This window comes from Ictalurus punctatus, unplaced genomic scaffold, assembly GCF_001660625.3.
Source record: "Ictalurus punctatus breed USDA103 unplaced genomic scaffold, Coco_2.0 Super-Scaffold_100046, whole genome shotgun sequence".
Lineage (NCBI taxonomy): Eukaryota > Metazoa > Chordata > Actinopteri > Siluriformes > Ictaluridae > Ictalurus > Ictalurus punctatus.
Window position 1 is genome coordinate 1,212,937 of NW_026521087.1, and position 25,764 is coordinate 1,238,700.

Genomic DNA, 25,764 nt, shown 5'->3' on the forward strand with positions numbered 1-25,764 from the left:
CCAACTGAGCAAGCCACTGAGTGGCGACGGTGGCAAGGAAAAACTCCCTAAGATGTTTTAAGAGGAAGAAACCTTGAGAGGAACCCGACTCAGAAGGGAACCCATCCTCATCTGGGTAACAACAGATAGTGTGAAAAAGTTCATTATGGATTTATATGAAGTCTGTATGGCCTTAGGAGCAGCCGTAATCACACGAGTTGAAATTCATGTTAGATGCTCTGTTGTCATCGATAGCAAAGTAAGCAGGATAATTGTTAGTGTAAAGAAGATTGTACTGCTATTCCTCCTAAGGCCACATCGACTGGAGGGGAGAAGAGAACATATTTATTCATTCATTTATCTTACACAAAATTTTATTTTCATTAATAGTTTGTTTACGTACACACAGACACACACACACATGCACACGCACACGCACGCACACACACACACACACACACACACACACACACACACACACACACACACACACACAGTCGGGGCCAAAAGTCTGAGAGCACTAGTGGAAAATGTTTCTATTTTGCATTTTTTTTATTATTTAATTTTAGAATTTTCATTCGAAATTGTATTATTGACTGCAACTTCAGTAAAAAGAAAAAAAAAAGTAGAATCTTTAAAATATTTACAAGAGATTCAGAGTTTCTTAATGTTTACAGTTGCAGAATTTAAATATATATATATATATATATATATATATATATATATATATATATATATATATATATATATATATATATCTCCAAAATATTAAACATTTACTTTCTTTGTTTTAAATATTAATAAATTCTAAAACCTATTTATTTCAAAATGTAAGAGAAAAAAAATCCAGATTTTCAATGTGGTCTCAGACATTTGTGTGTGTGTGTATTTCTGTATTCTACTATACTGTATTCTTACCTTGCTGATGGGTCAGAATCGACTGCAATGAGAAAATGCATATCCCTGCGCAAAAATATATATACATTATAGGAACATTTGATAGGTTGTGTTTTTAATCTATAAAAGGTATTGTCTTTTTAAATGATGACAATTTACAAGTGATATTAAATCAATCATAGTGTACTGTAAAACGAGATTTTTAAAAATACTTGAAATCTGTTTGATACTTGAAATCAGAATTTCTTACCTTCTTCGACATAGATCAGAAAGTCCTCTCTTTGACCCTTTAAACTCTGAGCTGTCCACTTGGTGTATCACTAAATGGTTATTTAGTTTATTTAAAAGGCAAATGCACTTTGTGTTCTTCAAATGCAAATAAGTTTGACTCAAACGACAGTCTACAGAAAAGTTTAAAAAAAAACATGAAGCAAAAAGCTTCCATTTACATTTTATACATACATAAATATATACATATATAATATAGGTATAGGTTTTATCCAGCCAGATAACTGATTTATGAATCAATGTCTGATTCATAAAAACTGTTGTACAAATGTGTGACGCAAAAGCAAAAATGTCAGGCTAAAACTGATGTGACGGATCATCCAGCGTTCCCTTTAGTCATCTGATGATACATTTATTATAGATTCTCCTTCAAACATTGTTTAATTGACTTTCAGAGTTAAGAGGTTTTCATTTTTGGCAATGAGACACAGAATCATTACTGTGACAAAACATTAATAACTTCTCCATCTGAACTGTTAAAATGTGCAGATTCATTGTATTTCAATATGAAACTGTTCTCAAAAAATATTAGACACCAGGATAATATTCATTAATAATAGCACCTAATATTCATTAGCATTGAATTTATTAAAACACTGCTATTCTATCACACACCTTTGAATCATGTTAATTTAAATACTATAGTTATAGTACCTGTCAGTGCCAACATCCCCACAAGATTTCATAATGTAATGGGTTTACATTAATACTACATGAATTGATCATGCTCACTTTATATAAATCAATCTTGTAATTAGAAACTTGTGTAAATTAAGCTTAGCATAAGCAGTGAAATCGTGTTTTGATGAGAAATTTAATATTTCTTTGTAAACTATAAATCATATTTTTTCTCAAATCTAGTCTACCGCATGTTCCATGTTTTGTTGAAACATTGTAATTGTAAAACGACACTGGTTATGAGTAAGGAGCTATATAAATTACACATATTATTATTATTATTATTATTAATAATAATAATAATAATAATGTATTTTTTTTATTTATGATATATTTTAACTGTTGAAGCATATGTAATTAAACGGTGATTTCAGTGGTGGTAACACTGTATACAGTGCCTTGAATCCAATTTCAGGTGTTTTGGAGTTCTTAATGATCTGTTTTAGGAAAAATAATATATTGAATACATTTTGCATTAGGCTACTCAAAGCAGCTGGAGTGCCGATCTTATTTGCTTCTGCAGGATGTGTTTGAAAAAGAACTTAACTAATTCATGTGGCAGCTGCGCAATGCATAAAATCATGCAGATACAGGTAAGTATTTCAGTAAGCTTCAGTTAATGTTCACACCAAACATCAGAATCTCAGTGATCTCAGTGATGATGGTATGAATGTTGGTGCCAGACGAGCTGGTTTGAGAATTTTAGAGGCTGATCTGGGATTTTCACAGACAGCAATCTCTTGAGTTTACACAGAATGGTGGAGAAAAACAAACAACTTGTTGATGAGAGAGGACAGAGGAGAATGGACAGACTGGTTCGAGCTGACAGAAAGGCTATGGTAATGATAATTCTTTACAAGTGTGGGGAGCAGAAAACCCTCTTGCAACATACAATACGTCTAGCCAAATGAGGTGGATAAGCTACAACCATATTAATTCCACTCCTGTCTGTGAGCCAAGAACAGGAACCTGAGGCTAGAGTGGGCGTGGACTCACTGGAACTGGACAGTTGAAGCATGGAAAAACATTGCCTGATTTGATGAATCTTGATTTCTGTTGTGACATGTAGATTATAGGGTCAGACATTGGCATCAGCAGCATGAACCTGCATTGTGTCAACAGTCCAGACTGCTGCTGGTGGTATAACGGTGTGTAGAATGTTTTCTTTCTATTATGTGATCCTATGTGAACCTTTGCTTTCAGCATATGGTGTGAACCCCTTGGTCAGAAATAACTGAAACTAAACATTTTCCCTGTTTTTACTGCTGATCAGTCCTGCACATCGGCTTGTAAGAATTTTAGCTCGTTTCTCAGAACAGAACAGCTTCAACTCTGGAATGCTGGTGATGCTGGTCCTTCCACAACATTTCTATTGGATTAAGGTCAGGACATTGACTTGGCAAATTCTGAAACATGAATTTTATTCTCTTTTAACCATCCTTTGGTAGACCCTTATGTGCTTTTTGTGCTTAGGGTTGTTGGCCTGCTGCATGACCCACTTTCTCTTGAGATTCAGTTCACAGACAGATGTCCTGAAACTTTCCTTTAGAATTCACTGTTATAATTCAGAATTCATTGTTCCATCCATTATTGAAAGGTTCTTATAAGTAAGGTTCTTATGCTGGAATGTAGTGTTTGCTTTCTCCAAACATAACACTTCTTATTTAAACCAAAAGGTTATATTTTTCCACACAAAACATTTTTCCAAAAGACTTTTCCACGTAATCATTAGCAAACTGCAGATGGACCGCGATGTTCTTTTTGGAGAGCAGTGGTTTTATCCTTGTAATACTGTAATTCACTCCATTGTTGTTCAGTGTTCTCCTGATGGTGAACTCATGAACATTAACATTAGCCAATGTGAGAGAGGCCTTTGTTTGCTTAGAAGTTACCCTGGGTTCCTTTGTAACCTCAGGGACTTTTACATGTCTCACTCTTGGAGTGATTTTGGTTGGTTTCTAATAAACATACTAGGTTCTCTTTTTTGATTAAATTATAGCTAATAGTAACTAGTGACCTAGACGTATTAGGTGTAATTTATGCACTAGTCAAATATTAACCCCACCCCATCCAGTTAATAGTTATAGTTGAAATGAAGCTATCTGGCAGCCCGATATTCAGGTCTCCCCCTCAGCACTTACTGTAGAACAGCGGTGCTACAGAGGCGCAGACCACATGCCGATTCTCTCTCTCTCTCTCTCTCTCTCTCTCTCTCTCTCTCTCTCTCTCTCTCTCTCTCTCTCTCTCTCTCTCTCTCTCTCTCTCTCTCTCTCTCTCTCTCTCTCTCTCTCTCTCTCTCTCTCAATGTTCCCTAGTTTATAACTTATAACCTTGGTACCCAAAGTTTCCCCCTTTTTAATGTAATTTAGTTCCTTTTAATTTTGTGCCAGATCAACAAAAAATCCTCCAGTATGTTTATCCCTGAAAAGAAAATGAAACAGAACACACGCACGCTGCTTGTATAATAGAAAACAGTTGACCTGTATTAAATGACTCAATGTTTTTAAGTCTGTTTTTACATCTGTTACGCTTCCGCCGGTGGATGGCGCTGTGTCGTCGAAGCACAAAGACTGCTGCAGAGCGCGCGTGCACGAGACTCTGACAGATGGACACGCGCGGCTCGTTTGTTTTGATTTACTTCCTGTCCAGGTATTGGCTTATGTTCGAGGGTGTGTCTTTATTTCTCCAGGTGTCTATGCTTTAGATAATGATGTTGGTTATTTAAACCCCTCGTGCGGCTGCGCACTTCGCGCAGTATTATAGTTTGTAACGTTAGTAGTGTTTAAGGAGTATAGCTTTAGCGCTGTGTTAGAATGCGTGTAGCATGCTAGCGGTCTCAGTTCCATGTTCTGTTTTCGAGTAATGCCTAGACTGTAGTTCCATGGTTGATCCAGCTAGTCCTGTTCAGCATAGACCGCGTTTCTTGTGTTTTGTTAGTTTGTTTATCAATAAAGACGGCGCTCCTGCGCTTACTTCCTGCTAACTGTCCTGTGTCGTTACATCACACTCCTGTCCAGTGAAGTGATTATTTGACAATAATAATAATCATCATCATCATCATCATCATCATTATTATTATTGCAACATAGTACATGCGGTCATACACATTAGGGTTAGTGTGCTACGTGGGCTACACAGTGGTCATTACTAAAGCCATTAATGTACTTTTTGAGTTCTAAATGAATAGTTCAATTCATATCTTGCAGAAACTTTATCTAATTCTAAAGCATCATTGTTATATTTTTTTCTGTCACAGTGAGATGGCAATATTTTGACGGGTGTGGAAGGCCACACTGGGACATTTTGTATTAGTAGTGTAAAACATATGCATTGGCTTACATATTGGTAGACATGCCAATTTAAAAAAGGTACATGTAGGAAACACTTAAGAGACATCTATATGTAACAAAAAAATGTAGGAATGGGATAGGCTGACTTAAACATCTAGTTATCTAGTTGGTGGCTGTGCTCAGGTGGTAGAGCAGGTTGTCTAATTGTAGGGTTGGCGGTTTGATTCCTGGCCCACATGACTTGAAGTGTCCTTGGGCAAGACACTGAACCCCAAGTTGCTCCTGATGTCAAGTTAGCACCTTGCATGGCAGCTCTGCTACCATTGGTGTGAGAATGGGTGAATAGTTACGTCAATATTCGTGTAGGAAAGTTCCTCATATTCAGAGTTGGGCTAGGCAGGTGCTCAAGTTGCTATGATTTAATAAAGCAGCATGTCAGTTACATTTATGTTTTTAAATAAGAAGTCATTCACAGTGCATATACACTATAAAGAAAAGTCACCCACTATTTATTTGATAGCACATTGTGCTATTCTGTGTGTCACATTTTTTATTAAATTAAAGAGACCAGAGTGGGGCGCACGGTGGCTTAGTTCTCAGCACGTTCGTCTCCCACCTCCAGGGTTGGGGGTTTGATTCCCACCACAACCCTGTGTGTGCGTAGTTTGCGTGTTCTCCCTGTGCTGCTCCCCCTGTCCAAGGACATGCATGGTAGGCTGATTGGCATGTCCAAAGTGTCTGTAGTGTATGAATGGGTGTGTGAATGTGTATGTGAGTGTGCCTTGCGATGGACTGGTACCCTGTCCAGTGTGTACCCTGTCCTGTGCCCTATGATCTCTGGGATAGGCTCAAGGTTCCGTGCGACCCTGTATGATAGGAGATATAGAAAATGAAAGGGTGGGTGGATGGAAACCAGAGTGAAATTTCATTATCCTGAGTATCCAGTTACACAAATGGAGAGGTGAGTTTAGAATTGGCTAAATAAATCATACAATCTAGAAACAAACAAGTGGGATATAATCAGTGGTTGATTTTAGACACAATCATTCCTGATATTATTAATAATTCTGCTGTTGGTTTGAGTTGAGCACTGACAATCAAATTAAAAGAAGAAGAATCCAGTATTTAGTGGTTTGTTGTTGTTTTTTTAAACAGTGGAGTGATAAGAAGAAATCCTCAGAGACTGCTACAGTGTCCTCTCAGGAATCCGTGGCTAATCATAGGCTGAAGTGTTTCAGAGACATTCTGGACACTGTGTAATCAGAATTTCTTTATTGAGTCTTAGTTACAGATTATTGAATATGTTGCATGTTAAATAAGATTCTGATAATAACAATGGGAAATGTTGATTTAAGAGAATGGAATGCTCTGAACCTTGATGAGCCATAATAAAAAAAAGTTCACATATTAAACAAATTAGAAAATCCCATAATTGTCACAAATAAATAAATAAATTTAAAGCCCATTAATATTTGGTAATGTGCTGTACTGAGAATCATCATTCTACAAACATTGGAAATTCTCAAGCAGGTAAGTGTTTAAGGGAAGGAACAAAGTTTAAAGTGAACACATATATGCCAGTGAGTAAAACCTCATTCTTACATGATCTCGGCACTTTCTGTGTTTTAAACATGCTTCCAACCATACAAAAATTCATCATGACTGATTGGCTGGGAGGTGACAAGGATTCTGAGTCTTGTTCAGTAAAGCTGATATATCTGCAGTGAAAACTGTAAAGGTGTACTGATGAATGAGTAGTTCTTACAACCAGGATAATCTGAGTGTTTTGTTTTCTACTATATTAACCTAAATTCTCACTATCCCAGAAAAGCTACTGAATATACTTTATCTACTCAATAATATTTGGGAGAGAAACTTAACTAGCATTATTCTACCAGAAAATATAGCTATTGTTTTAAACTCAAACCGAGGTATAACTATGCTAAACCCAGAAATCAAGAGGCATGTTTAATACATCAATCACATAGTACATATAACAGGGTCTGTACAGATGCTTCATAATGAAATTCCAGGATTTTCAAGGACTTTTCAAGCACTGTTTTGTTTTGTTTTCAAGGACTATACAAGAGATGTCATTGAAACATATCCTTCATTTCCAAAAAAAATCTTAATAATAATAATTTTTTTTAAAACAACCATTTTTATATAGCTCCTTTTCCCAGCCATGATGGACTAAATTTGTATTTCCCAGTCATTGCTTCATTTTCACCATAATTTCACCATTTTATCGTATTTTCACTCTGCCTAGTGTCAGCCCTTTATTACATCCTACTCTCTGTGCTCACATGCTGAATTTTAATACAGCCGAATTCCCAATAAAGCTGTTCTCATTTACATATTTTTTCTGTTTCTGAAAGCAGGACCTCGCACTCGCCGGGCAGTACTGGCCATTATCTTCTACGGAAAGTAGCTAAGGTTTGTCCAAAAAATCGATAGATATATTGCTAGATGCTTTAAAAAAAATTAAAAAAAAAGTTGCTAAAGGGGTCTGAGAAGTGGACCGAAGCTGTCCCTGTTAAAATGAATGAGTGAACGGCAGGAGGAGGAGGGGCTGCAGCGGGGAGTCATATTTTGAGTGAAAGGATTGTATTCGTGTTCTTTTGAAAATTGTTATTTTTTATTTATTGACTTTTTATCATTCAAGCACTTTTTAACCACTGTTACATAAAAAATGGCTATTTTCAAGGTTTTCCAGTACTTAAATTTCCAAATGCCAAATTCAAGCACCTTGTACAAACCCTGTGGTAATAATTTTTCATAGCTACATTTCCCAAACAAGCAAACTGAAAAATTTCTAGTACTTCTAATTAATAAACCTATAACATCAGTTAGCTAGTATTTTCAAGTGCTACACCCAAACCTCACACATTTGATGTTTTTTTTCTTTTTGTTCTTTGAACACTTCTTCTTCTTCCGCTTCTTCTTCTTCTTGTTTCAGATATATTTCTGCCACCTGTAAGTCAGAATGACAAAATTCTTGACTGTAATATCACTCAGGTAAAAGAAAGAAATCAATGAATTAATAAATAAGTAACAGTAAACTGATTTTCTGCAAATTTCATGGAACTATCAATAAATTGATAGTTATATAAAGCCCATAAATTCAAAGTTACCTATTTTTTTTCCTTTAAATGCTACATTTCCTCAGTTTACACATTTGATTTGTTTTTTATGTTCTATCATATGGGTTTATGAGATTGCAAATCATTGCATTCTGTTTTTGTTTACATTTTTCACAACGTCCCAACTTTTTTGGAATTGTGGTTGTAGTACTCCCTTTCATTATCCAGGAAAGTGAGATGTTGGTGTTTACAAATGTCAACATGTTTTTGATAATTATTGAGCATCACACCAAAAATTAATTATTGAGGATTGTCACCAAATTTCTGAATCTAGGCCAAACATCCTAGGACTAGTTGGCAAATGTTAAAAGCATTTTTTGCTATGTGCAAAATTTGGTCATACAGAGGGAGCAGAGCTAAGATCAGATAGCTGTTTATGAGGAATTATAAGTCTGATCAGAAAATCAGATAACTGAAAAGTTTCCCATTAAGCTATTGCCACAAAACTTGAATAGAAAGTTCAGGGATGGACCTCCTAGTATCCGATGCAATCTTGCTCAAATTGGCTACCTGGGGCTGCTGTTCATGTTCATAACGGTCAGCGTTAAGTTCAAATAGCTGTTTCTCAGGAACCAAAATTCCAGTTGAGCAGAATTTGCAGTGAGCTTTCTGCTAATCAGTAACTGAATTACTTCAAAAAATGTCTGCCTTCTGCCAGTCGGCTTTCAGCAGGTAGGTTACACAACTAGCATTGAGTTATCATCACAAAATGTGATATGCGTAAGAAAGTTCACATATGGTCTCTTTATTGTTCTATGAATCTTGACAAGAACTGGCCACTGGGGGTGCTATACGCAGGGAGTGTTTGGACCCCACAGATTGCCTCTTATGGCTATATTACTATTATTATTAGCAGTAGAAGTAGTTGTATTATTATTATTGCAGTAGTAGTAGTGATATTTCCTACCGTTTTTTAAGTTTAATTTTCCACCTCTGGTTCCTTAGTCCAACAGATCTGACGCACTGAAGGCTGGACATTGGCAGATATCATCTATGATGATAAAGTACTATTATTTATTTGTTTATTTGTGTATGTATGTATCTACCATACATGTCATAAACACAAACCTTTTGAAGAATTTTGTCCCTCACAGAAGGGTTCATAAGATCCTCACTGCTGTTAAACTTCAATCTCAGAAATGCCCTCTTAGTAACAGGCACTAAAAAAAATTAACAGTATTGATATTTAGCAGCTGTTGTAAAACTTAATTTGACTTCAAATGTATATGAAATTGTGAACTGGATATAAAAGTGTAACCTGGAACCCCATAGACTTCCACTTCACAGAGCGTGAGAGCCTGGATAACATTGGGAATGATGATGTTCACATGACGACCCCTCATGTTGCAGGTGTAATTTGTAGAGGCACCAGCAGGGATGCTAGAGATAACGACACATCTGTGGGGAGAGAGAGAAGAAAGAGAGAGACTTTGACTTTTAAAATATAATTTATTTTACAATTTAAAAAACCTTAACATACAGAACACATTGTTTTAACGACCATTACCAATTGAAAAAGAGATTCTCGCCTCTTATAAGTCACCCCTTTGTTTACACACCATTTCTTCTCAAACATCGGAAGATCACCATTCATTTGGTAAAATTCATACTTTAATCTAATCCTAGACTCAACCAAGGCCTTAAATAATTTAACCATGTTTACTTCTTTCCCTTCCAATCCCATTTTGTCAGCCTTCCAAATGGCTAATTTTGCTTGACCGACCAAAAAATTTGAATAGGTACAGATTTCCTGCCTGTGGCGAGAATATCTACCCCCATAAATAAACCCTGTTTTAGAGAAAATGATCCCCAAACTATGAAACATTGTATCCAATAGATTTAAGAGCGGAGATAATTTACAACATTCACAAAAGACATGAAACACAGTATCGAGTTCATCACACAAAGTACACAGTGGAGACGGTGCAAATTTACATTTAAACAAAAACACTTTTGTTGGTAATGCACAATGTAAAATCCGCCACTGTAAGTCACCAGACTTTTTGGTAGAGGGTTTTTATACAATAACTGCCATGAAGGTTCATTATCTCCCGACGTCATGAAATGAGTCCTCCATTCTGTATGCCTCCTCCCCCTTAGATGTCTGACAAAGTCGGACTTTACACAGGAAATATATGCATTTTGTTTGTTCACCATGGAAAACAGAAGACTTTGCAAGCCTTTAAAGGATAACAACATGTTTACATTGTCTCCATTGTTAATTTGAGCTACCTCTGGAGTTAAGTACACTTCTGGAAAAAAGACCTTTGTGTTACCGCCGGACTTAAACTCGGTTATATAATCCCACAAAGATGTAGGAAAAGATGTTTTCAAATCCTTTAATATGTTCCCGACTATTCTCTCTGATCTACCAGTAATCTTTCTAGTTAGATTCTGTACTGAAAAACACTCTCTATTCGACAAGTCAAATAGGTTTCCAACTTTAGTTGTCCCAGCTAAAACAAAGTTAGAAATTTCAGATTTCACCTTAGAGGCTAAATTAATTAATCCCTGACCGCCATCGATTGTAGGCAGACACAGTACCCCCAGGGGAAGCCAATGATAACCACCCCAAACGAAGTCTACAAAGGCTTTTTGAAGTTGTGACAAAAGCTCTTTCTGAGGGTCCAACACGGTTAGACGATGCCACAGCATTGAGGTGGCTAGATTATTCAACACCAGCACCCTGCCTCTGTAGGAAAGCTGGGCTTGAATTCACTTCCATCTCTGGAGCTTGCCTGTCACTTTTTCTACAAGTCCTTCCCAATTCTTGTTCATGTGTTGTTCAGTCCCAAAGAACAACCCCAGTATCTTAACCCCCTCTTTACTCCAAGGGCGCTGATGTGGAAGCTGAGGTGGATTTTGGTGTGACCAATGGCCTAACAATAAAGTGTCAGTTTTTCCCCAATTGATCCATGCGGAAGAAGCACTCTGAAAGATGTTGAGGCATGAGGTAAGATGTTTAACATCATCTTCAGATCTAATGATCACTGGGATGTCATCTGTATACGAGGTGAGTTTCACCACTGGTGTGTTTGAAAGGTGAGATGTTGGAAGAGTAAATCCTTGCAGCTTCTCTCTCAGCATCCTCAACATTGACTCAATGGAAATCGTGTACAAGAGACCAGACAAACTACACCCTTGTGTCACACCTCTACCTACAGAAAAAGGTCTGGTCAAAATTTCATTTATTTTCAGCATACTATAGACATCTTTATAAAGAAGCCTTATCCATGAAATAAACTGATTCCCAAAGCCAAAGCTTTCAAGTATTTTGAACAGGTATTCATGGTCAACTTTATCAAAGGCTTTTTCTTGGTCCAAACACACAAGACCAAGATCTAATTTATGCAGTTCCGTTAAGTACACCAAGTCCCGCACAAAAAAAAAAGATTGTCAAACATAGATCGCTAGGCTACACAGTAGGACTGATCTTCATGGATGATGGATGCTATAGATTTTTAAAGATGATTTGTCAGAGTTTTAGACAATATTTTATAATCAGTTCCTAAAAGAGAGACCGGTCGCCAGTTCTTCAATATACCAAGATCTCCTTTCTTGGGTAAAAGAGTCACTACAGCTCTTCTACAACTGATGGGTAGGATATTTGACTCAAAGCTTTCGAGAAACACCTCATACAAATCCTGACCAATGAGGGACCAGAAGGCTTTATAAATTTCAGAAGTCAATCCTGGTGATTTTCCCGAAGATTGCTGCTGGACAGCTTCCGTTAACTCCTGACAGGACAAAGGTTTCTCCAGCTCTGCTTTATCTTCATGTCCAAGATGCAGCAGTCCATCTGAAAGCTGATTAATTGCTCCAAGGTCACAGGGTTGTGCAATATATAATTCTTCATAAAACGATAGAGTTTGCGAAAACAGAGTGAAACAGAGCGAGAGAGGAAGAAAGAGAGAGCGATAGAGACAGAGAGAGCGAGAGAGAGAGACAGAGAGTGAAAGAGAGACTTTTTTGACTTTTTACAATCCTTTATTTTTCAAACGTCACACTATACACATTAAGGTCAAAGGTGACTCAATAAATAAATATTTAAAGGAGCATTAAAAAGAAAAAACATAAATAAATAAAACAAATAAGTCAGCGCAGCACCGGATAGTTGTTAAGAACATTATCAGCTAATGCTGGTGTAAAACAAAGTTCTCATAACACCATACTGCCTTGAACATCTCCAAGTCTCCCATACTTCTGTAAAAGTTCAAATCAATCAGAATTCTTCATTTATGTAATATTCTCGGGCTCTCGCGTGGCTTCATCCAAATCTTATGAGATTGCGATCCGATCCTTGAGATGAAATCTGAATTTAGAGCTGTCCGAGCTGCTGCTGCAGTAAATGATTCAACATCACACCGTGATCTTAACTTCCTGTTAGCTTCAGCTGGAATAAACACAGATACGCCATGTGTGTGCGGTCTGCAGCGAGTCTTGGCTTGTCTAGGCTCAGTACTTCTCATCGCGGTGCTCCTCCATCTCCATACCGGAGTGTATTTCTTTAAGTGGATGCCATGGCCCCGTGGAACTCGTCCGGGCAGAGAGCAGGGCTAATTGCTCTCACGTGCTTCCTGCTTTCTGCTTCCAGTGCCTCTGACTTTTGAGATGAGACAATGTGGTCCATCCGGCACTGGAAAATCCTTCTTTTTTTCACAAACTGAGTGAATTAGGAGTTTGAGAAACTCCTAATTCACTCAGTTTGTTTATAGCACCAGGTTTTCCACCATCTGGTGGCTTTCAGCCAATCAGAACATCTTATTCAGCAGGTGTACCAACCTAGCCAGTTGAGTAAAATGGTCAATTCTTGCTGCTGGACTCAGACATCATGACCCCCACTGTATCAACAAACACTAAGACTACATTCTACTGCAGCTCATGGATGGTTTTCCTGCCCAAGTGGAGAGAAGAGAAGATTGCACACAAGACGTGTTCATTGACCATGTCGGCAAACCGCTTTAATTAGCACGGCATCTATCACACATCAACCGTCAGACCAAACAACTTAGTCAGGCTGAGTAACGAATGCACAGTGGCTCCTGCAAGACAGAAGATCAGAAAGTAGGAGACACTGCTGACGGTACAGATGCTAGAGAGGAGGAAAAGCTGTGAAAGTGTGTTTGAGAGCCAGACTGAGACTCCACTGACATCAGCTCCCAGATTTCTACCTCTTTGGCTTTCTCTTGGTTCTCGGATATTGATTGAAATTCCTTGATTTCGAAAGCTTTTACTGAAGTTCCTCAGGCATCAGACATTCCTGCTTCATGTTGATGCTCCTCATTCATTTTATTTTTACTTATTTTTGCCATTCATTTCTGGATTTTTATTTTTTCTGATTTAGTTTCCCCTTCAGACTTTCCCCAGGCTATATCCCCAGGGATATTCCTCAGGCTTGAAAAGATCTTCATCAACTTTCTACTCTTGAGAGGCTCTTCCTCAACTTCTTCAGACTTGAGAGACTCTTCTTCAGCTTTGTAGCAATCTTCCTCACCTTCCTTGGTCTTGAGAGACTCTTCCTTTTCTTCCCCAGGCTTGAAAGGTTCTTCTTGAACTTCCTCAGTTTTGAGAACCAGTTCCTCCAGTTCCTTATTTTTTAAACCTCTCCTTCAACTTCTTCAGACCTGAGACACTTCCTTTCAGTTCAACTTCTTAAGTCTTGAGAAACTCTTCCTCACCTTCTTTGTGTCACGTATTGTGACGGAGCAGAGATAGGACGGATGCAAGTGCAGGATGAACAGTTGTTTATTTGAAAGAGTGACAGGCAGACAAATCCAAAACGTGATCCAAAACGTAATCCGCAAACATGCAAGAGGTCAGGCGATTGGCAAACAGGCATACACTGGGCAAGGCTGGAATCTAGGTCATGGTCACGGAAAACAGGGTCGATAAACAAAACGAGAAATGAACTATGACGAGGAACTGGAAGTGGATAATCCAGCGCGAACTAACTTTAAACATGGAACGTGACTATGCCTACGATACGAACTAAACTAACTCTATGATACTCTCTCGCGTTGTGTGCTGGGAGGCGCGCGGTATATATGTGGACATGATCAGCGTCTAAACCGCTAGCAGCTGAGAGCAATACAGACCCATGTGAAATCCCAGCCAATGACAGAACAGGGAGGAGACATGACAGAAACATAAACAAAACACACGTGTCCAGATGTCACTACGGTCAACAACGGAAAAGCAGGTGCTCGCGCATTCGCACTTAGAGCACGCTGCTTCAAGGGGGAATCATGACACTTTGGTCTTGAGAGACTCTTCCTAAACTTCTTCAGGCTTGAAAGGCTCTTCCTAAACTTCCTCAACTTCTTTATTTTTGAGAACCTCGTCCTCAACTTCAACAAGCGCTATCTTTTTATGAGGAACTGTACAATAGTCAACCATGTGATCCTGAAGCAACTGAAGAACTTCTGAATGGACTACCACAGCTGAGCGAGTGTGAGAGAAACGAACTTGAAAAATCACTGTCCTTAGAAGAGCTCAGTACAGCTGCTCAACAACTGTCAAACGGAAAGTCACCGGGGCTGGATGGATTGACCTCCGAATTTTATAAAACATTCTGGTCCTTGATTGGCCCAGACCTGCACTTTGTCATACTCAGATGTATGGAAACAAAAGTCTTACCCCTCAGCTGTAGGAGAGCTGTAATTACCCTGTTACCCAAAAAAGGAGACCTTGGTAGCTTAAAGAACTGGCGTCCTGTCTCCCTCCTTGGGACAGATTATAAAATCTTTTCAAAGGCATTAACAAAACGCCTTAAAAGATTTTTAGCCACAATACTACATGATGACCAGTCATACTGCATCCCAGAACGCTCAATCTTCAGCAACCTTTTTCTGGTGCGAGACCTGTTGCACCTCACAGAGCTATATAAGGTAGAGATGGGACTAGTGTCACTAGGTCAAGAGAAGGCTTTTGACAGAGTGGATCATGGTTATCTTTTTAAGACCCTAACAGCTTTGGGCATTGGTGGATGCTTCATCTCATGGATTAGGCTGCTGTACACTAATGTGTACAGTATGCTGAAAATAAACAGAACACTAACAAGAACTTTTCCGTGCACAGAGGTGTTCCACAAGGCTGTGGCCTGTCCGGTCTGCTGTACACTCTCCCCATTGAGCCCCTGCTAAGACACCTGCGAGAAAATCTGCAAGGGTTTTCAGTGTTAAGCCCTGACTTATCTGATGTGACCACAGTCAAGCTCACAGCATATGCTGATGATCTGACGGTGATAATCAGGTCAGAGGATGACATCAGTCACGTGTTTTCTGGCCTGGATGTCTTTCAGAGCGCATCATCTGCACGTGTAAACTGGAACAAAACTGATGCCTTGCTTCTAGGTCAATGGCAGGAGGAAAATATACCTCACCTCCCACAGGAGTGTTCATGGAGGGACTGAGAATACTTGGGATGTTCTTTGGCACAGATCGATATATGCAGAAGAACTGGGATGGATTGACCAATAAGGTTCTAGAAAAGCTAAATAGATGGAGATGAATTCAATCACAGCTGTCCTATAGGAGCAGGGTCCTAGTGATAAACAACTTGGCTGCCTCGATGCTATGGCACCGTCTGACAGTATTGGATCCACCTCAAGAACTCTTGCTAAATGCTGAACATTTGGATATGAAAATTGTCTTGAAAAAACAACATGAAAATGGCCCAATTCCACCAGATTTTAATAAAGTTGAGCAGTTCCAGGAGGTTGTTCTAGGTAGCACTAGAGTTAATCTTTCAACTATGGGAGATAACTGTGTCAGAATTGGAGGCTGCTTTGGTGTAGTAATGAATATTCTTCAATGTCAGGAGAAGGTGTATGTAATCTACAGAGAATGTGAGCAAATGGAACCTTTCTTTCACTATCCCATAAACTCAATTCAGATGGGGGTCTATTTAGTAGATAATCTCTCATCTAGCCTGAAATGATTGAGTTGAATGGAAATGTGATGAAGTATGTGAGGCTACCATATCAAGGCCGATTTGTTGCAGTGCGTTTACTGCACATAAAGTGGTAATGTAATTGAGAATAACATACAGCACTGCCGCATCAAAATAATTCATTTTTCAGTTATTTAATTCATGCATTTTTAAAGTCATTTAGACATGAAATTAGACTAGGTGTCTTGGGACATTAGAGAGGTGTTCACCACTGGAATGTTGGATGTCTCTGATCCATGTATTCTTAGGAATGTTTATAGCAATTTAAGTTTTATTAATCTTTGTTTTTTTTCATTGAACAGACAGCTATGAGTCAGATGCAGAAGATCCAGCCCAAAAAAAATGCCAGGCGCAAAATGTAGGTGTAAAATTTTTTGTAATATGTTTTCTGCTTTCTCGTAGTAAAGTGGCTTCAACATTGTATAATTTGCTAAGTGCACTGAAGTGTCACAAATGACTTTATTTAAAAAAGACTTCTAAAGGCCAAGCACTCGACTTTTGAGCTCCTCTTTGAGGGACTCTGAGGAAGATGATGCTTTACAGCAAGATTCCACAGGTCTTCCTGCTCCTCCACCAGTCTATCATTTTGATCGACCCACAGAGGGGACTTCAATATCCTTTACAGAAATGCTGACCAGTAACCACGCCATTTACAGAGTTGGGCAATGTTCAGCTGCAGTGTGATACAGAACAACACATTGAGAAACAGATAGTCTTTGAAGACCTTAAGTAGCTGGGTCGTGTGTGTTTAATTAGGATTTCACATGTGAATGTAAGTGTATCATCCCAAATCTATATGAAATGAAGGGTATAGGTCAGAGGTCTCCAACAAGATCCACAGTCCTGGAGAGTTTAGCTCCAACCCTAATTAAACACACACCACCCAGCTATTTAAGGTCTTCAAAGACTGCTTATCTGTTTCTCAATGTGTTGTTCTTTATCACACTGCAGCTGAACATGGCCCAACTCTGTAAATGACTTCAGTGGCCTCCATGTTTACATGTGACAGCGTGCTGCGGTGATGTGTTTTTTTGTTTGTTTGTTTGTTTTTTGTGCGCATACGGGTCAGTTTAAGACCATGATCAGTTCATGCTGAAATATGACATTGGCCACATTTTAAAAATTAGAATTGAGCAATGAGGCTTGCAGTGTGAATGTAGCCTTTGTGTGCTTGTGGACTCCTTTAACGTCATCATCCACTGCCGAAGTTCAAGTCCACTGCTCAAGAACGCAAATACAGAGGACATAAAAATTCCCAGATGTATTATTCTTGATATTGAGGATGCATTGGATAGTGAGCTGTGCACAAGTTTGAAAATCCCAGAAGTCTTTGGGGCACTATGACACTGGGCAATAGAAGCTGTCGATCAATGTTAGGATTGATTCAAAAGATTTGAAAAATTCATATTGTCAAAATTAGTGTGATATTTAATGTATTTGATGTGATATTTTAACGTCCAAACCCACAACAGCCTCAACAGACTCTATTACACGGATGCCAAAGGACTCCTCAGACCCCTACTCCTGAAGTTACTGTCAGTAAGTATGTCTCAGTTTGTCAGCAGTGTGTGTGGTGCTTGAAAATTTGTGAACTCTTTTGGATTTTCTATAGTTTATGATTGTTGACAGGGAAAAATGTATAGAATAGTTGTAAAGGAAGGTAGTTGCATTTTGGGGCCGCTGGGCTACGGATTTCACAAATGCGGCTGAACGAGACTTTGGTGCATGCTGGTGTATAGTTGTGTTTAAAAGCTACAAGGCAAACTGATCGGTCGTACATCTAAGACATGTGACACGGACATGGATTTGGAACAAATGACACATATCATGTCCTAAAAACCTTAACTAGCTGGCTCGGGTGCCCTAACCTGAAAAACAATTTTAAAAAATTGCAATACACATTTATTTTAAAAACTATTTTATCACAAATAAATCAACATTCATTTTTTTTTTTTTTTAACCTCACCAGCTCCACAAGAGCCTTCAAGATCTGGGTTCCAAGAAACACCTTTCTGTGGAAAGACCTCTACAGCCACCTGTAGTCAGTGCCAGTAATTTGGTGTAGGCCAAAACTAGCAAGTATTTGGACGGTGACACTATTTGGATAATTTTGGCGCTGTATGCCACCACAATGGATTTGAAATGAAACAACTGAGATGCAATTGAACTGCAGACTTTGTTGTGGATAAAAATGACATGAAATAAACACGAGGGAGACCTAGTATGAGTAATATGTAATTTTATTGAAAATTCACAGGACTGGTTGGATTCACACTTTAAGATCTTTAAGAGTAACACACTATGGTTTATTAGTCACAGAGAAATATAAGAGCTGAGGAGGGCAGGCTGAGAAACACACACACTCTCGTACAGTCAAGGGCGGGCGTGCAGACATAACACACACAAAGGCCCCAACGCACACACACATAACAACATGAGACTAAGGTCTCTCTAAAATTGTTTTCTCTCTCTCCCACTTTCAATCCTAATGGTAGTCAGAAAGTCCTCTTTCAAAACATCATGTTAAATTTGATAAACCTTTTTTTAAACATCATGGTAATGTAGCTCTTTTTAAAGCTCTTTTTAACCCTATTGGTATTGAAATCATAGTCTTTTTAAAATATATTGGTTATCTACTGTGTAAATACAGTATAAATACTGGAGCTTGAGCTCCAGGTGTCAGATCACTTCTGAGAATTCTCATCATTGTGGATCTCGTGAGGTGGAAATAAAATCTGGACCCTTGCTTCTTCTCACTTACGGCTGGTGTCTTTTTTTTTTTCTATCTCCAACTGGGTTTAGAGGTGTGAGTATTTGCTTCTATGTTGAATTTTAAGTGTCTTTGGGTAATAGGCTAAATTTGGGCCAGCAACTTTCAGCTTTAATTCAAGGGGTTGAACAAAAATATCATATGAAACGTTTAGGAATTGCAACCATTTTTATACACAGTTCCCTTATTTAAGGGGCTCAAATGTAATTGGACAGATGAACATAATCATAAATAAAATGTTCATTTTTAATACTTTGTCAAGAATACTTTGCAGGCAATGACTGCTTGAAGTCTGGAACCCACAGACATCACCAAATGCTGGGTTTCCTCCTTTGTGATGCTCTGCTAGGCCTTTACTGCAGCTGACTTCAGGTGTTGTATGTTCGTGGTTCTTTCTGCCTTGAATTTTGTCTTCAGCGTGTGAAATGCATGCTCGATCGGGTTGAGATCAGGTGACTGACTTGTCAATTGCAGAATGTTCCACTTCTTTGTTTTAAAAAACTCCTGGGTTGCTTTTGCAGTATGTTTTGGGTCACTGTCCAACTGTAAAGTGAAGAGCCGTCCAATTAATTTCACTGAATTTGGCTGAATCTGAGCAGACAATATATTCACATACACTTGCTTTGATCTTCTGTCACATCACCAATAAATACTAGTGACCCAGTGCCATTGGAAACCATGCATGCCCATGCCATCACACTACCTCCACCGTGTTTTACAGATGATGAGGTATGCTTTGGATCACGAGCTGTTCCAATCATTCTGGTACAGTTTGATCTTAGTTTCATCTGCCCAAAGAATGCTTGGTCTGGCTTGTTTAGATGTTTTTTTTTGGCAAAATCTAATCTGGCCATTCTGTTCTTGAGGCTTATGAATGGTTTGCACCTTGTGGTGAACTCTGTATTTGTTCTTGTGAAGTCGTCTCTTCATTGGAGACTTGGATAATGATACGCCTGCCTCCTGGAGAGTGTTCTTCACTTGGCTGGTGTTGTGGAGTTTTTCTTTACCATGGAAAGGATCCTACGATCATCCACCACTTTTGTTTTCCGTGGACATCCAGGCCTTTCTGTTGCAGAGCTCACCAGTGTGTTCTTTTTTTCTCAGACTGTACCAAACTGTTGATTTGGTCACTCCTAATGTTCCTGCTATCTCTCTGATGGATCTTTTTTTTTTTTTTTTAACAGCCTAAGGATGGCCTGTTTCACTTGCATTGAGAGCTCCTTTGACCGCATGCTGTGTGTTCACAACAACAGCTTCCAAATGTGAATGCCACACCTGGAATCAACTCCAGACCTTTTATCTACTTACAGGCTGCCTGCAGGTCCTTAAAGTCTTATCTCTCTAGATTTCTCCTTTCCTGGAAAGTCATGGAAAGGAAATACTGGATTTTTCTTTCACTGTTGGAGCAAATGGTAATGCAAACAGGATATTTGCTCTGGTCTCCCATCTACCTCTATAGAAGTTTACCCTGCTGTAGTTTACTTAAACCCAGGAATGGATGTATATGCATGAACACAATCTATTATAGCTGATGTATCGTGTAGCATGACTGAAGTGATGTGCAGGTCTTCAAATCTAATACTTTTTAATATCATAGTCAAGAAATTTCCAATAATGTAAGTGCTGATACCTGCAGCTACCCTGTGCTTAACTGATGAAATAGAGAAGGAATAGCCCACACCTGTCCATGAAACAGCTTTTGAGTAAAATGGCCAATTACTTTTGGTCCCTTGAAAAAGAGGGGGCTACATATTAAAGAGCTGTAATTCCTAAACCATTCCTCCAATGTGGATGTGAATACATTTAAATTAAAGATGAGGGACTGCACTTTAAGCCCATATTCATTATTTAACTGTAACTTGAATAAGTGTGTAATAAGCCTCAGCATTTTTATTATAAGCTACAAGCAATCTGCGTCATTACATTTATTCTCAGTGAATATGAAATTACTGCAGATATATTTATCATCCTGGGGAGGGTCTCTGTTTGCACAAAGGACCAATCACAACTGTTGTCTGCATACACAGACGTTATTACAGTTTTTTAGAGGTGCACATCAGGCAACGCAAAGGTCTGACGTAGAAGTATAAATAGCCTTTTTAGCGTGTCTCGAATTGCAGAAGTTGTCAACTGTTTTGCCTCATGTTCATTAGATGCTGTCCGAAAGAACCCGTTAACATCAAGGGCAACAAGTGCTGAGATTGTGACGGTGATGAAAAGGTGGCTGCAGCTGGCTTCAGACCGTGGAGGAGGATGGAAGAGGTGCAACAAACAGTAGCTTGCCCTGACTAGGAACGCATAAACCATTGAAATCAATGAGGAAAAAATTCAGCAGTGATCAGTCTGGAGCTCACGAGTCTGGACGCTCTCTTCGCCCTCTGCCCGGAGCTCCGTCCATGTACTTAAAAAAAAAAAAAAAAAGAGGAAATTTCGGCTGTGCGACATGCGCAGAAATCCTGGCCTGTGTGCCAGAAAAGAAAAGCCACCCCACAGAAGTCTCATATCCCGCCATATGCTTCCTCAGGCGGCAGAAAGCTTTCAGCCACTTCAGCTCCAGCTTGGTGACGGCCAGCTTAGCGAGTCCGAAAGCGGAGGCAGGTTTGTGCTGCTTCACCTGGGAGAAAGGGACAATGAAGGAAAAATATTAAACACCCCCATGTACAACACAGCAGCCCCTGGAAATAAAAGTGAAATACACAGAAGTTACTTACATTGATCAGAAAGAGACCGCCGTCAGCCTTCTCGAGGTTCTCAAACTCCTCAGTCGTGAGGTTCTGCAGGACTCCGGTCCTGTGTCCGCTGACCGAAAAGAAGTGAGCACACAGCAGCCCGATGCAATGGTTGAGCATGTCCGGGTCTGCTGGACGAGCCTTCAGATCAGCGAAGCAGGGACAGCGTCCGACAGTTTGCCGTGCAGGAGCCGTAAGTACTCCCACGCTCTTCTCCGCTCGCACGCCTTGCCTGTGGAGCACGACTCGACCGGACAGATGTCTGCACTCCCACTGCAGCAGTCTTTGGAGACTCGACAACCTTGTGGAGCCAACTCGGCCCTCGGTCAGTCTCTCATCGAGTTAATGGAGGAACTTGGAAACGCGCGTCAGAAATAACTTGGCCGTAGTGACCTTCTACCGCTGGCACAATGATTTCATCCATTCAAGGACTCTCGAGACATTGTCAATGTACTTCAGGTGGGCTGCCAGGGGACTGTCCGTGTTGGCCCACAAAGTGAAGGAAGTGCTCGACGTGTCTCCTCTCCTGCTTGCTGTTGGCCGTGGCTTTGGGGACATCTCTGAGGCCTGTCAAGCCGAGCCGTGTACACTTAACATTGGCTCTGGAAAAAAAAAAGGGGGGGTTGGGCAGGCGGCCGGGGACATGCCGGGCTACTAGTGCTGACAGCCGCTCAAATTCTGCGGAGAGTTTTGCTACTTTTTCGATCAGTTCAGAACATTTGCAACTTTTAGATTTCTTCGCCTCACCGAAAGCTTGCAGTTGTTGTTGAGCAGCTTTATTTTGGCGCCGAGTAGTAACTTCCTGACCGTGTCCCCGGCGAGCTGGTGAAGGTCGAACAGGTGGCAGTCTAGCCGGCGGAAACCTTTCCTGCTGCATGCAGACACCGGGCAGTCCAGAGGATCCGCATATCACCCGCTCGCCGCCGCCAGGTGAAGCCCGCGTTCCTCTGGACCCTGCTGATGAATCTGGGCGAGATGAGCCTGCACGTTGGTGTAGAAACGCCGACAAACTGGACACGCTCTCCTCCGTGACATCTTGCTGCTCTGCAAGCAGTACAGAATGTTTCAGCTATATGCACTTGCTATTAGGGACGTGCCGATGCTTCCGCACACTACCAAGTGTGCTCCGAAAAATTGCCACGTTGTCATAAACAGGGTTCCATTCTTTCCTCACACAGTTCTTTGGCTATCTGCACAGGCAAGTTACCAGACATCGCAGGCTTCGAACAGCCAGTGTGCAGGGAGTCAGAGTTTTTAATTAAGCACTTGAGCACCATTAGGCGGTTCATTTCAGGCTCTCCGTCACATTTTATGTGAATGTGGCCATGACATTTCTCACAGTTGCCTCTGATTTCTATGAATTTCTCTGTGGCTGATGGATAGACCTTGGCTCTTTTAAAGACAAATGTGCAGGGGCTTTTCACTTCTTCCCAAATGTGATGATTTATCACGTGTCCAGATGCTACACTTCAGAATTGTGTATTCCCTTTTTTGTGTTTTCAGAGAACTTGTTTTTGTACTGAATTGTTTCGGGCATGAATTCAATCCATTTCTGAAATGAAACTTCAAGATAAAAAGTCCGGCAATCTTTTGGTCTTGGGGAAAGGGACCTGGCTCAAAATGAGTGTCATCACTACTGCCACTTGTTTCATGATCACTTTCATAAATAAACCCTAAAGCAGTCCAGATGTTGTGTCTAATAATAATGCACCTGTAGTAAATCTACACTAATCAGAATTGTGATAAGTGTTTTATTCATACAACCAACAGAAGTACCTCAATTTACCTGAAAGGAGCTGTCTCGCGCTGTCTGATTCTCAACAGTCATCTCGCTCGGTTTGAATGACGCACCTGCGCACTCAGCCACGCCCACCAGATGACTAAACAGTAGAAATGAATGGAATAGGGATATAAATAAATAGATCAATAAAAAAGATTGCACTTTGCATTCCATATTTTCTCCATCACAGTGATTGCAAATGTTATATTATATTTAGAGCTGCAACAACTAATCGATAATAATCGATTATGAAAATCGTTGGAAACGAATCTCATTTTCGATTAGTTGCTCTGCACGGTGCGTTTACTCATTACATTACTTCTGTACTGAAAACACGCTTCGGAGAGTAAATATTAAAGTAGTGTCCTAAATGAAGTACTGTACACTTACACTATGTACTTACACTACGCACTACTCTCCCGTCTAGTGCAATAGGGGTCCCCTAGTGGTCAGTGGTGTAATTGCAGGGGGTCCTTGGGAAAGTTTGATATATATATATATATATATATATATATATATATATATATATATATATATATATATATATATATATATATATAAAAGGATCAAAACATTCAAATGAGATGTTTTAGAATTAACCAATTTGTTTATTTGCGAGCAGTCACAAATATCACAATCGTTCATTGATGGAATTTACTTTAAATTTATTTACAAATGAAATGATAATTTGCAAAAACCTGAGTGGTAGAGAAGGTCAAGTGTTGCATTGATGGATAAACAAATAAATAAACAAAATATAACTCTAAGAGTCAAATTATATGTCACACCAACAATAAAATGTAAAAAATAAAACATTGAAATGTTTTGATTCAATTTTAAATGTCCAATGTTAACATTATTAATGTTGAATATTAATAAAATAAAGCAACATATATATAAATGACTATAATTGTTGTGGAGCGAGGGGGTCCTTGTGGATTGTTCAAAATAGGCTAGGGTTCCAGAACGCACAAAAGGTTGAGAATCACTGGTCAAGTGTATGAATTTTAGAAAGGTAATATCATCTCAAATGGAATGCAGTAGTGGAGCATGACATCATACACATGTAATGTAATGCCGCTAGCTTTAGCAGATACCCAGGGTCACCGACAATGACTTTCTTCAGTTTACTGTTTACGTCAACGTTACCTTTTATTCCCAAAAGGACTTCAGTCACCATCAGACATCAGACGGAGGAGTAATCATCAAGTGACAGAGGAAGAAAGTGTGCAACCTCCAAGTCCTCTAAGGCAGGGGCACATTTTATATTAAACCACGGAGAAGATTAAACTTTACAAACTGGGGTTTGTGGAGCAGGGAAGCACGACAGTGATGCACGAGCACAAAGTTATGTTTGTATCCAAAATTCTCCACAAAATGTAAGGGGTTGTAGAAACTGGTGCAAGTTGCTTAAAAGTAAAACTCTTCCCACACTTCATTTATCAAAGATAAATGAGATACAGGCTGATTCTGGGTGTGGACCATTATGACTAATTGGGCTTCTAAACACAATATTCAAACGTCACAAAATGTGGTATACATGGACAACAAGACATAGAATAAGCATGTCATGTTTCCTGGATTTCTGGTGCTCTGAGTGCCAACAACAATTTTTTAAAAATATCAGCCATTTATATCAATGAGAATGAGAAAAGAAGGCCATAACACTAATGTTGTCCACCAGAGGGAGCCACATGATAACAAATCCTTTCAGGTAAACCTTTCATAGTTTAAAATCTCTGTATAAATAGTTCAATTGGTCCACTATGCATAAAATTCATTATAGTTTCATAACTTTAATAAAGTCTTAAACCATCTAAGCCTAATCCGTTTGCAAAAGAAATCATGATCTTCAAAATACCTTCATTTTTATATATCCTAAATACTGAAAACATTTGTTAAGTTTCTAGACATGACTGAATGCATTGTTGTCCAATTAAAATGAAGACAATATTATTTGTGCCTTTCCCATGTTGACTCCTGTCTTGGAGTCAGGATCACACTGCTGGTACTGGCAGTGTCCGGCTCTTTAAGAACTCACTTACACATGATGTGTCACTCATTACCATTCTGTTTCTTTCCAACAAAAAGAGCTTTTTAATGCATTAAAACTCGTGTTGTGTTTCGCTAAAAGGGAATGCTGTATCCATGGAATTGTCATTGCCATATCATGGCACATATGGAGAAATGAAGCATTTGTTTTAATTCTATGTTGCTTGTAGCATTTTAAGACGTATTAAGGCACAAGTGAGGTGTAAGA

General features: G+C 39.3%; 2 long non-coding RNA genes across 3 annotated transcripts; one reads left to right on the plus strand and one right to left on the minus strand.

The window, feature by feature from the left end:
- Positions 1–7,385: 7,385 nt before the first annotated feature.
- LOC128630051 (uncharacterized) lies at positions 7,386–23,940 on the minus strand. 2 transcript variants are annotated; one of them, XR_008394279.1, is made up of 5 exons: positions 23,501–23,940; positions 9,534–9,673; positions 9,344–9,435; positions 9,183–9,266; positions 7,386–8,106 (listed from the first exon to the last, which is right to left on the minus strand). It is a non-coding gene; the product is annotated as an uncharacterized LOC128630051 (long non-coding RNA). The 2 variants fall into 2 exon arrangements; XR_008394278.1 differs by lacking the exon at positions 23,501–23,940 and having other exon boundaries at positions 9,534–9,945.
- Positions 17,434–18,981, plus strand: LOC128630075 (uncharacterized). Its single transcript, XR_008394315.1, has 2 exons — positions 17,434–17,764; positions 18,195–18,981. It is a non-coding gene; the product is annotated as an uncharacterized LOC128630075 (long non-coding RNA).
- Positions 23,941–25,764: the final 1,824 nt, after the last annotated feature.